The sequence below is a fragment of the Homarus americanus genome, unplaced genomic scaffold (assembly GCF_018991925.1).
Source record: "Homarus americanus isolate GMGI-L3 unplaced genomic scaffold, GMGI_Hamer_2.0 scaffold27231, whole genome shotgun sequence".
Taxonomy (NCBI): Eukaryota; Metazoa; Arthropoda; class Malacostraca; order Decapoda; family Nephropidae; genus Homarus; species Homarus americanus.
Window position 1 is genome coordinate 2,400,825 of NW_024718545.1, and position 14,308 is coordinate 2,415,132.

The window sequence follows — 14,308 nt, forward strand, 5'->3', positions numbered from 1 at the left end:
GATAGATAGACAGACAGACAGACAGACAGAGAGAGAGAGAGAGAGAAGCAGACATACAGGTACAGTACATACAAACAGAATCACTCCACCCCGGAAACAAACTGTACCCGAGTCTGACACCTACTCACACCAAATGGTTTTACATAACAGTGTGTGTGTGTGTGTGTGTGTGTGTGTGTGATGGGATATTGAAGGCTTGATGGGAGGATTAATGATGTTATAATTACAACTCATTATTATTATTATTATTATTATTATTATTATTATTATTATTATTATTATTATTATTATTATTATTATTATTAATATTATCTGCATATCTGACTTCATATATAATATTAATATTTTTTTTATTGTTATTATTACAGTAAAATATGATTTCATTTCCACTATTTCATTATTTTTATCCAATATTTTAAGTCTTGTTGTCATTACTAAAGAGATATATATTGCCCACGTAACTAACTCCACCTCAGCATTAGCTTCACACATTATGGAAGATTATAATCAGTCCTCACAGCTGTGTACGTTCACCCTAGAGGCCGTGAAACATAATTACTGAACTAAATAATGATGATCTTTATCGAATTTTAGTTTGAGGATATATTAAACCTCAGGTGATTCACGATTCGTTATATATATTTTTTTTTACATTATTGTGTAGTGGTGTGGTGTTTGACGGGTTGTTTGTGTTTTTTTGTTTTTTTTGGCGAGAAAGGGATGTGTCTACGTTTATAGATGTTCTTGTTAATCCTCTTGTCTCATCTGCGTACATACTTATCTCTTCTAAATGTTATATATTTATCAATCAATAAAAAAAATGCAACCAGGACAAAAACTGCAAAAATCCCGAGAAAATTGCTAAAGTGTGACGGCAGAGGCGCCCACAACAAAAGAATTTCATCTGACACAAAAAGGAAAACTTTGGTGTAAACTTTCAAGAGACTTCCCTTGTGTGATTTCTGATTTGCTCCTCGGCCACCAGGGGACAACAACACCCTCATTTCTAATGGTTGCCACACTACTATCTTTTCTTCACTCAATCTTTACAAGAAATGAAACGAAATTATGAATCACGAGACGATATATTGAAAAATAAGAGTAATCACCCCATCTCTCCCCCACCCCCTCTCTCTAACACGCAAGGTATGGTCGTATAATTAATGTCTCGTAACCGGAGGTGCAAGAAAAGGTTCAATTTATCTGAAACACCAAAATAAAATCCAAAATTAACATTGAAATAACACTCGAGACTGACGTAACTAAGACACGTTCACATAACACCAGATAGAAGAAAAAATAAAATAAAGGGAATGTGAGAATGAAGATAAATATAGCAAGATAACTAACAACGTAAATAATAAGAGCAAAGAAATACTGAAACAAACATATACTAAATATATAAATAATGTATGTAAATTAACACAGGTAGATGAAGTACAGTAGAAATAGATAACGATAAATTGAAAAAAATTAATGATAAGGATAACAAGAAATAAATTATGTAAAGATAGAATAAATATGAAATAATATAAGATAAATAAAAGGTGAATCATAACAGATAAAAACCCCATGCTGTTTGAACGTATAAATTTCAAACCATTCTATAGTGTATCGTTCCAAGAGATGTACATCACTAACAACGCTCAGCACAACCTAAGACAATATTATTAATCTTTCTTCACTACAATAATGTACAGTTTATACCTGTAACTTTCTGCATGAATAAACTGTGACCATTATAATTTCAGATAAAGGTTTGGTCTTATCTTCCCATGGCCGCGATGTCAACAGCTGTTCCCAGAAACACCATCCTCACAGGTGTGTTTGTAAACAAAGCCCTCTAGCCTTCTCTCTTCCAACTATCCATTTGTGTGTGGATTTGTGTGGATGGAGGAGGAGGATGTGAAGGATGAGGATGAGAATGAGGAGGAGATGGGAAGGAGACTTGGATAATGTTATTGTTTTCAGTTCGTCATTCAGAGTCCAAAAACATCAATAAAACTCGACACCTGTGGCTGTGGTGTGACTACTTAAACCAGGTGAGTGGCGCTTTACCTGTGTCATCCCTCCCCCTCCTACTTCTGCTGAGGGGGAGAAGGGATGGGGCGGGGGGGGAATCGGTGTGGGGGAGTGTAGGGGTAAGAGAGAATTGGTATCCAGACGTTACGGGTGAAACAGTCCGAGTTGGTGAGTTTTACTGTGACGGGAATGGTTTTTGCTGGCCAGGTAAGTCATCACTCTTATTATTACCAAACCTGACAAAAGTGGGAGTCTCTGACGTATTGTTACTATTACTATTATTATTATTATTATTATTATTATTATTATTATTATTATTATTATTATTACTATTATTATTATCACACCAGCGTCAGTCAGTGTGTGAGGTAAGCTGTTATCACTATTACCATACAAGTGTTAGGTGAAGGAGCATTACGGTGGCCTTATAGTATTGCAGGGACCGACTTACACATGTGCCCCAAGCGGGTGACCTGGTTTTATGTTGGTAATGGTAACCATAAAGGAGTCATGGTTGTGTGTGAAGGGTCATGGCAAACTCTTCTATTGTTCATGGCAGCAGGAGATTCATTGTAGCTGATATACAGTGGCCTGGCTACGGACTCGTGGCGACCCCAGCTGACCCACCCAGGAGACACAAGCCGGGTCTCCTCTCCCCACACACACACATCCTGTCACTATATGTAACTTGCTGATAAAATCCATGGACCTTCAGTCACTTACGCCCTTAAATGCATGAGTCGAGTAGGCAAGCATGAACTCTGCATGCTTCCTGGTTGGCCGCTGTAAACGCTTTTGCGCTTCGCCTTGCAAAGGATACAAGAGAGTACCCAATAAACTACCCCACTCGCGGGGCAAATTATATAAAAATATCTTTCTCTCCCTCCCCCCTCTCTTTCTCTCTCTCTCTCTCTTCCGTCAGTCCTCGTTACACACACACACACACACACACACACACACACACACACACACACACACACTCTCTCTCTCTCTCTCTCTCTCTCTCACTCTCTCTCTCTCTTTCTCCTCCCTTAGTCCTCGTTACACACACTCTCTTTCGTGTCCCAGTCGCTAGAGACCCAATCGCTTCTTGCCGGTGTTGCAGAAAAGAGACCTGTTTTTCCTCCTGCATTGGTCTCTTCTCCTCTCCTCTGTCTCTCTCCGTGTCTCTCTTTCCTCAGTAGTATGTGTGGAGACTCTCTCTCTCTCTCTCTCTCTCTCTCTCTCTCTCTCTCTCTCTCTCTCTCTCTCTGGGGGTACAGAAGGAGGCCTGCTGTAGGAGTGTATGAGGACTGAGCTATACTTCCTAGCCTTGATCTCTTTTTCTACCCTTCCTTCGCCTCCTTGTCTCTTCCTGTCTCTCTCTCCTTCGTCTGTAGGGCGCGAAGAGTTTCAGAGCCTCTCGCCGGGAGGGGAGGGGGGGAGGCAGAAGGGGACATGGTGGTTTCTGGTACCGGAGAATTATTTTCCTTCATCGGTTCTTCTCTTTTCCTCTCTTTCGCCTCCCAGCCTCTTCTTATCTCTCTCTCTCTCTCTCTCTCTCTCTCTTTCATCTGTAGGGCGTGGAGAGTTTCAGAACCTCACACTGGGGAGGGGGGACAAGAGGGGGTGGTCCTGGTCAAGAGTTGGGGGTAGCAGCAGCAGCAGATCAATAGAATCGGTTGAAAATAGACGGGCGCGGGTCCTCCTCCTCTCCTCGAAAACCGCCGCGTCAGGAGTTTTGTCCCGGCTAGAGCGAGGCGACGGCCGCGTGCCAAGGAGGGAGTGAGGGAGGTTGAGGAAGTCTCTCTCTCTCTCTCTCTCTCTCTCTCTCTCTCTCTCTCTCTCTCTCTCTCTCTCTCTCTTGTTCTTGTCTGACACATAGACTAATTTCTCTCCTTTATCTCTCAATCTCTCAGTATCCTCTCTCCCTTTCTTCCTTCAGCTTACTCTTCCTTCCCTCTCTCTCTGCTCTCTATGACACACGCACACACACACACACACACACCTATCCCCTGCGTCATCATTTGCTAGTTAACCTAGATCATTACTCTCTCTCTCTCTCTCTCTCTCTCTCTCTCCCTCTCTCTCTCTCTCTCTCTCTCTCTCTCTCTCTCTCTCTCTCATGTGACAATGAAACACACACACACACACACCTGTATTCTGGGTCATCAATGTCACCTCTATTACTCAGGTGGACAGCCCCCCTCTTACGATATAGGACCCCCCTCCTCCCGGTGCTGAGACAAATAATAGATAAAACAACTAGGAGGAGAGAAACAGGGTGAGAAAGAGAGAGAGAGAGAGAGGTAAACAATGAACAGGGTGAGAAAAGAGAGAGAGAGAGGACAGGAGGATGAAGGGGGTAAGGGAAACAGAGATAAATATGGAAAGAGAATAAGAAAGGATAAGGTAAAAGAGAGAAAGTGAGACACTGAGAGTAGAGGGGGGAGAAAGGATGAGAGAAAGGAGAAGGGGGAGTGCCGGGGAGAGGAAGTGGGAGAGGAAGTGGAAGACTGGTACTTCTCCACCTCCTCCTCCTCTCCCATTACTCCCCTTACCCCTTCCTCCCCTCCTCCTCCTCATCCCTCCCTCTTCCTCTCCTTCCCCACCTCCGTTCACATCTCGTCACCGCTACTAGAATAAAAGTGGAGGGGGGGGGGACTGGATTACTGTCTGTCTGCCTGTCTAGACGTTTGTCTGTCTACCACTTGGTCTTTCAGTCTGTCTGTAACCCCCGTAACCACCACAACCACCATCGTTACCACTACTACCACTATCACCATGATAACTACATCACCACGGCCATAACCACCATCATCAATCACCACCACCACCACCAGAGTTGAGTGACCGCCCACAGAGCACCAACACACACACACACACACACGTAAAGTTGGAATTTTAACAGGATATATTTGGCCGAACGAGGCGTGTGTCCCGCGCCTTCAACACGCCAACACACGTCCACCTCGCCCCCTTCCCACCTTCAAACACCCGTTTCTTTCGCCTTCACCACGCCAACACACACACGGCCCCTTCATTCCCATCACGCTAAGACATGCCCCCTCATTCCAACCACGCTAACACACGCCCCCTCATTCCAGCCAAGGTAACACACGCCCCCCCCATTCCAACCACACTAACACACGCCTCCTGAGTCCCACCACACCTACACATGCCTCCTGCACACCAGCCATGCCGACCCAAGCCCCCCCTTCAATGCCTTCACGCCAATACACGCCTCCTGCGGCCCCCGCCACGCCAATATACACTCCTATAGCCCCTGTTTAGTGCTCCTGGCTAGTTACTGGATACCTCTGGCTAGTTTTAATAGCGTTTGGGCTATTTCTTAACTGGGTGAGGGAAGGCAGGGAATAAAATAAAGGCAGACATAGACTAAGATAAAGTAAGACACAATAAGATGGAAAGATAAAGAAGAATACGAAAGAAAATAGGAATAACAGGGAGAGGAACAACAAACACAATAACTAGAAGAGAATAAAATTGAAATAGAAATAGGTTAAGGTAAACGAAGACAAAATAGGATTAAAAATAAAAATAAAATAAGACAAAAAAGATAAGATTAACAAGAAAATGATAAAGGGAGGAATTAGGGAGGAAACACAAATTGGATAACTGCGGAGATGGAAGAAGACCCGAGCCGGACACTCCAGGTGGAGGAGGAGGAGGAGAGTGTCAGGTAAATACAGGTAACAGAGAGACACTTCAACACACACACAGTACAGTATATACTGTATATAAACACGCCCCGAGAGGTTTAGGTTAGGTTAGGTTAGGTTTAGGGAACAGAAGCATTATGTATGTTTATAGGCATTCTCTTTATCGGAAATTATCATGTAAATAGATAAGAAATTACCATTGTAATAAACATACAGTATTTGCCAACTAGACATACTCCTGACAGCTCTGTCCTCTTGTTCAACCTTATCACTGTACAACCCATGTTGTACTGCTCCCCCATTTCACTTATGTTTTTCAATTCCACTGTAATTTATGTATATACTTATAATATAAATAAAACATAAATAAATGAAATAAATAAATATTGAAGTGATAACAGTGGTAACATTATGAGATGTTCTTATTACCACCATGCTATTGTACTATTCCAGATGATACTAAATGTTACATAATACTTCCTTGAGATAAATGTATAGTATATATGAGGTGCCTCAAAGAGAGCTCAGGTTCTCAACTGGCTCAGCCATGTTAATATTGTTATTATTATCCACTCCTTATCTGTGTTGTTTTGGCTAAATAAACTGTTTCAATTCAAAACTCTCTCTCTCTCTCTCTCTCTCTCTCTCTCTCTCTCTCTTCTCTCCTATCAGAACACCAGCAGGGAAAACATGGTGGTGGTGGTGATGGTGGAAATGATGGTAGTGATGGTGGTAGTGATGGTGGTAGTGATGGTGGTAGTGATGGTGGTGATAGTGTTGATAGTAGTGATGGTAGTAGTGATGGTGGTAGTGATGGTAGTAGTGGTGGTGGTAGTGGTGGTGGTGATGGTGGAAATGATGGTGGAAATGATGGTAGTGGTAGTGATGGTGGTGATAGTGTTGATAGTAGTGATGGTAGTAGTGATGGTGGTAGTGATGGTAGTAGTGGTGGTGGTAGTGATGGTGGTGATGGTGAAACGATGGTAGTGATGGTAGTGATGGTGGTAGATTGTGGTGTGATAGTGTTGATAGTAGTGATGGTAGTAGTGATGGTAGTAGTGATGGTAGTAGTGATGGTGGTAGTGGTAGTCGATGGTAGTAGTGGATGGTGGTAGTGGTGGTGGTAGTGATGGTAGTGATGGTGGTAGTGATGGTGGTAGGGTGGTGGTAGTGTAGTGATGGTAGTAGTGATGGTGGTGATGGTGTTAGTGGTGGTGGGAGGGTGGTAGTGTGGTAGTGATGGGAGTAGTGATGGTGAAATAGTGATTATGTAGTGAGTTAGTGGTAGATGTGGTAGGTAGGTGGTGTAGAAGTGATGGGAGTAGTGATGGTAGTAGATGGTGGTAGATGGTGTTAGGGGTGGTGGAGGGTGGTGGTGGTAGTGATGGGAGAAGATGGTAGTAGTGATGGTAGTGATGGTGTTAGTGGTAGGGAGGGTGGTAGTGGTAGTGATGGTGGTAGTGATGGTGGTAGTGATGGTGGTAGTGATGGTGTTAGTGGTGGTGGGAGGGTGGTGGTGGTAGTGATGGGAGTAGTGATGGTAGTAGTGATGGTGGTAGGATGGTGTTAGTGGTGGTGGAGGTAGGTGGGTAGTGATGGAGAGTAGTGGATGGTGGTAGTGATGGTGGTAGATGGTGTTAGTGGTGGGGTGGGAGTGGTGGTGGTGGTAGTGATGGGGAGTAGTGATGGTGGTAGTGATGGTGTTAGGGGTGGTGGTGGGAGTGGTGGTAGATGGGAGAAGGATGGTAGTAGTGAGGGTAGTGATGGTGGTAGTGATGGTGTTAGTGGTGGTGGTAGTGGTGGTGGTGGTGGTAGTGGTGGCCTCGCTCTACCAAAACACAAGAGTCAATGTTTTGTCTTAAGATATTATCAGGTGACGAATAACTGCCTCGTGGTGACCTTTGACCCCACCCCTGCCCTTCACATCTGTCTGTCTGTCTGTCTGTTGCACCCAGTCACTCCTCTCTTCTAGTTTGACACAAGCTGGTAGTCCCCCTGTGAGCCCCCCTGCTCACGGCCTACCCCACCGCCGGCGGCTTTCACTACTGGTGTTGCGCCTACCGGGCCTGCCCTGGTGTGTCCTGCTGCCCCCGAGCGAAGTCCTGCCTCATCTTCACGACACGTGGTGCCTCAACCTGTCCACCCACCGCAAACCGTGCCCGCTCCTGTGTCTGTGCTGTCTCCACCAGGGCTACCTGGACCTGAGGACACCACCCCCGGCTACCTGTACCCCACCGGCATGTCGACGAACAAACCATCACAATCACACTAAAAGGTGTGTCCCTCAATGTTGTCAATGCCTATGTGCCTCCCTCCACCCCTACTGTACCTGCCCCACCACACCATATCACCTCCACCCCCACTGTACTTCGCCACGCCTAGTACATTGGCATCCCTGAGCCTGGCCGCACTGTTTGTAAACTTTGTGGTCAACCCGACTCTCACACCCTCTTTCACTACATCCTCACTTGCCCTATGACCTCCTCCTACAGGTCCCCAGCCGTTACCAATACCTCTTCCCTCCCTGACCAGATATCCCTCCTCCTAGTGACATGCCTGGCACTTGACATTATTAGGGACCTGCCACACTTTGCCATAAACAGATAAATTGTACCGGGAATTTTCCCCCCACACACTCATCATTCTGTCACTTTATGTAACTTGCTGACAAAACCCACGACCCTTCAGGCTTTTACGCCCTTAATGCAGGAGTCATAAAAGCAAGCATGAACTTAGCATGCTTCCCAGTTGGGCACTGTAAACGCTTCTGCGCTTCACCTTGCACAGGATGTAAGGGGGTGCCCAATAAACTAGCCCCCTCGTGGGCAATCTAAAAAAAAAATCTGTTGAACTCTGCTTGCTTCCCTGTTGTGCGCTGTACAGTAAATGCTTTTTCGCTTCACCTTGCACAGGATGCAAGGGGGTGCCCAATAAACTAGCCCCCACGCCGGGACAATTATAAAAAAATTGTCTGTCAGTCAGTCTGTCTGTCAGTCATTCAGTCTGTCTGTCTGTCTGTCTCTCCCTACAGCCATGAGTGTTATGTCTTAGGGACAGGAATACTACATTGAGTCATGGTGACCTCTGACCTCGTGTTATGGGTGACTGTGACCTCTTGACCCTATATACTGTATATATATCCGATAGATACATACATGTGTGTGTGTGTGTGTGTGTGTGTGTGTGTGTGTGTGTATGTGAGGTGTGAATGAGTGCGTGTGTGCGTGTGTGTGTGTGTGTGTATGTGAGTGTGTGTGTGTGTGTGCATAGCAGCAGTAGTGTACACATGTTGGGACCCATCACTAAATAATGATGACACGAATTAAACACCTGTATGTATGTATGTATGTATGTATGTATGTATGTATGTATGTATGTATGCATGTCTCTCTCTTTCTCATCTTCTCATTTCCCCCTGTCTCTCCTCTCCATCTCTGTTATGCATTCACCCTCTCTCTCCCATTCCTCCCCTCCTCTCTGTCTCCCCATGTTCCTCCCCAAATTCTCCTTTCCCTCCCTCTCCTCTTATTCCCCTCTTCTAATTCTCTCTCCTATTCTGCCCCTACACCCCCTTCCTCCCTACTCTCCTCCTCACCCACTCTCTCCTCCCTCTCTCTCAACCTCACCCACCTCAGCTCACCCTAACCCCACCTCTAGCTCACCCTAACCCCATCCTCTCCCCAGCTCACCCTAACCCCCACCCTCCCCAGCTCACCCTAACCCCACCCCCAGGTCACCCTAACCCCACCCCAGCTCACCCTCCCCACCCTCTCCCCAGCTCACCCTAACCCCCACCCCCAGCTCACCCTAACCCCCACCTCCCAGCTCACCCTAACCCCCACCCCTGTCCCCCACCTCCCCAGCTCACCCTTCCCTTAGTAATGAAGCGTGACGGGTAAGGGGTGACCATCTTTCCCCCCACGTCACCATATGATTGAGTGTAACGCGGGGGAATAATGGACCTGTGACGCCCCCTGTCCACTACCCCCTGAATTATACCCCCTCTCACTCCTCGCTGATAATTCCTATGATAATTCATGTTGATTTCGTAATAATTCTCGTGGTTTTATACTTCTCTCATTCCTCGCTGATAATTATCATGATAATTCCTATCCATTCGTGATTAGACCGAACTTACATGGTAAATCGAAATAATTCCCGAAATAATTACCATGATAATTCACGATAATTCGTTGGATAATTTTTATTTCATAGTATTTCTCATGATAATTCAAGATAATTTCCAAGATGGCGTCATAACAGGAATGAGTGACAATTTATTATTTAGTTTACATGATAATTCGTGACAATTTACTAATCAATGACAATTTTCCCAGCAATTCCCGTAATTTATCCCATGATAATTCAGGATAATTTCCATTCTAATTTCATATGCCATTTCCCATGATAATTTGAGACGAAGATTTTTCTAATTCCTGCTGATGGTTCACAATGGTAAATCACCATGTTAATTAGCCTCGATAATTCCTTAGAGAAGAAGAAGAAGAAGAAGAAGAATTGAATTGAATTGAATTGAATTTTAATTGAAACAGTTTATTAAGCCAGAAAAACACAGATACAGAGTGGATAATAATAACAATATTAACATGGCTGAGCCAGTTGAGAACCTGAGCTCTCTTTGAGGCACCTGATATATACTATACATTTATCTCATGGAAGTATTATGTAACATTTAGTATCATCTGGAATAGTACAATAGCATGGTGGTAATAAGAACATCTCATAATGTTACCACTGTTATCACTTCAATATATATTTATTTTATTTATTTATGTTTTATTTATATTATAAGTATATACATAAATTACAGTGGAATTAAAAAACATAAGTATAATGGGGGAGCAGTACAACCTGGGTTGTACCGTAATAAGGTTGAACAAGAGGACAGAGCTGTCAGGAGTATGTCTAGTTGGCAAGTATATTTATTGCAATGGTAATTTCTTATCTATTTACATGATAATTTCCAATAAAACGGTTTTGATGGTACAATAAAAGCAGGTACTGTAAATATAGTAAGTGTTACAAGAAATATTAAAACTTAGACAATAGTTTTAAGAGATGATTTAAAGGAAGGGAGCGTAGTCTTTGCTCGGATGGGTGGGGGTAAGTTGTTCCACACCTTTACATCATGATATTTTATGGAGGTCTGGGACTGAGAGGAGCGCATGGGGGGTGGTCTTAGTAGCTCTGGGTGCCTTAAGTTGTATCTCTGATTATTCCGGAACTGGAAATAATTAGTGTCAAGCAAGTGGTTGATATTTTTGTAAACAAAGAGGGGACAGCAGTAGGTGTTAATATCTTCGAATTTTAACATTTTCAATTTAGCAAATTTTTCGTTTGTTTCATGTTTTTTTTTTTAGCAGGTCATTGTCCGTACAACTCTTTTTTGTGCAGTAACCAGGGATTGTGTATCAGGTGTTGGTAAACAAGATCATGATAGTTTTCTTTCATTGCTGTGAGAGTGAGTGACTGTCGAGTGTGATACATGATACCGCACTGTTTATTGACTTTACTGTGAATGGCTTGTATGTGGTTTCTCCAGTTAAATTCTCATCAACAATAACTCCGAGGAATTCAGTATTTTGTTCGCGTTTGAGGACTGTATTACTTAGGTACAGGGAGGTCCAGGTCTGGGGGTAAGATTTTCCTTCTGTGAAAGATCGTGTAGAAGAAGAAGAAGAAGAAGAAGAAGAAGAAGAAGAAGAAGAAGAAGAAGACAGAAAGTAATAAGGGAGGAGGACAAGCGAGGACAGGGGATAGAGGGGAGCATAAGAGAATGATGAGAGCAATGGGGGAGAGAGAGAGGAGGGGGGCAGAGGATAGGGGAGGAAAGCGGAGAGGAAGAGAGAGGATAGGGAGAGGAAATGTTGGTGGGAAAGGAAAGGAAGAGGAGAGGAGGGAGAGAATAGGGAGGAAAAAGATATGAGGGGGAGAGAGGTGGGGAAAGATGGAGTGGAGGAGAAAGAGGAGAGAATAAGGACAGGAGAGGAGGAAGAATATGGAAGGACAGGGAGACGGGAGGATAAGGCAGCAGAGAGAGATGGGGAGGAGAGGGAGGAGAGGAGGATGGGGTTAGGTAGAGATTTGAAGAGACAGGGACAGGAGGAGAGAGTAGGGAAGAGAAGGGAAAGACAGGAGGAGGAGAAAGGGAGGAGAGAAGGAGAGATGGAGATAAGAGGCAGGAAGGGTTGACACGGACATAATGACAAATCAATAAAGCGGAAGACAGAAGAAGGAAGACGATAATAACTTGACGAGGGTGAAAGATGACCTCCTGACCCCTCACTATACTCCTACTCTCCCCTCTACTCCCTCCTCTTTCCCTCACTACCTCCCTCACTATACTCCCTCACTATACTCCTCACTACTCCTCCCTCCAACACCCCCCCACTATACTCCCCTCACTATCTCCCTCCCCTTTCTCCCCTCACTACACTCCCCACTCCCCTCAATATGCTCCCTCACTTCACCCCCATAAGTAAGATGACATCGTACTCAGGGTATATCATACTCTAAAGGTTTCATCTCGTACTCAAGGTTACATCATCGTACTCCAGAGCACAATATATTCTTAATAATTCAACACTATTTTCCTCATCCAGTTTCATGACTTTTCCCGCAGCTAGGACACGTGTGAATTTTATTAATTAATAACGTATGCTACATTACCTGCGACATTTACAGGTGTATGCAAACTCGGTATACTAATGTACTGTGGAAGCAGGTATACTCCACCCATCATTAGCCTCTCCTTGGCGTGGCAGGGCGGCAGGGGCAGGGAGGCGGATCAGCTCATGTTTGTTGATATAAATTTTGGTTTCTTCTTACAGCGATGGGTAGCAGTATGATTGACTCTACGTGGAATCACCTGAATATTAGACACCCTAGCTTATTTTTACTGATGATTAAATACCTTAATGCTGCCTAAGGGTTAAGTTAGGTTGGGTTGGCGTTACATTAGGTTGGGTTAGCGCTACAATAGGTTGGTAGCGCTACATTAGATTAGTTAGGTTGAGTTAGGATTAAAGTTAGCGATAGAGTTGGTTAGCTTAAGGTGATATAAGCTGAGGTGGCTAATCTTCAGGTGTTCCTCCACGTGTACCTGACGAAGAGCAATGATTTCTTGCACACCACAGCACTCGTAGTGAGCACCCTTACGACTACGCAGTTGCTATTTACCACGGGGAGGCCTCGCTGACCAGCTCGTACCAACACACCTGTGATTAACAAACCTGTCGACACCTGCCCTTCAACGCGTGTCTCCTCCGGGGAAGATGTGAGCGACTGATAACGACGTGTAGTGGGGTATGTGGTTGCGGTGGTGGGCTGGTTATTTGGTCAGGAGTTCAAACGAGCACTAAACAGTTATAGACATGTACTTTTAATATCCATATCACCACCAGCTTGATACTAAAACACCCTGGTTCCTTCATAATAACCATACCACAGGGATGAGACGTACAGTACCTGACTACCTCACCTGTATGTGACGTCACAACACTGGCCAGCACTACAGTACTGGTTTTCTTGGCGTTACCGTATATATGTTACCTGTTGTCAGCCCAGTCTCTCGTTCTATCATCAATGCAATAGTTGTCAGGTTTATTACTATTATTATTATTTATTATTATTATTATTATTATTATAATGTTATTATTATTATTATTATTATTAGTATTATGATTATTATTATTATTATTATTAATGTTATTATTATTATTATTATTAGTATTATTATTATTTTGTTATTATTATTATTATTGTTATTATTATTATTATTATTATTATTATTATTATTATTATTATTATTATGTATTATTGCTGTATATCTCATTTTTAAGAACATATGATATTATTAATATACATTTACAAATATAACACGAACACAATACCTTGTTGCCCGTGCCAATGTTAGAGTGTTTTAAAAGCCAGAAAAAAATTGGATAAAGCTGTCAACTGAATTACCTTTTTGTGACATGACACAGACCAAATAATTCATCACAAACCACACACACACACACACACACACACACACACACACACACACACACAGTGCCGCAGTCCCCTCTGTTGTGTTGTGGCACCCAAAATAATCTTTAACATTACCGTCATCATATTGTCGTCAGTGGCACTACCAGGCACCGTATCACCTCTCTCTCTCTCTCTCTCTGTCCTCACTCTAATATTTCTTACTCTCACTGTATCTCTCAATTTCATGCCTGTCAGTCTATCGCTGTTTCTTTTCCTCCTTTCTCTCTCACTTTCTCTCTCACTTTCTCTCCTGTCACCGTTTCTTAATCACTACATCTTAGATATACTGTTCCTCTCCCCCAATGTCTCCACTCTCATTGTTCCTCAATTTCATTACTCTCCTTTCACCCTCCCTCACTGCGAGATGTGAAAGTGAGAGGGAAAGACAAAAAATAGAAGAGAGAAAAAGAGAAAAGCAGAAAGAAGAGGGAGAGAGAGAAAAAAGAAAGATAGAGATCGAAAGAGATAAAGAAAAAACAGAACAAAGAGATACAGAGAGAGACCGGACACTGTTCACAAACCTTACTCCACAATTTTATTTCCCTCGTTGAGATACACTGAATATCTCTAAT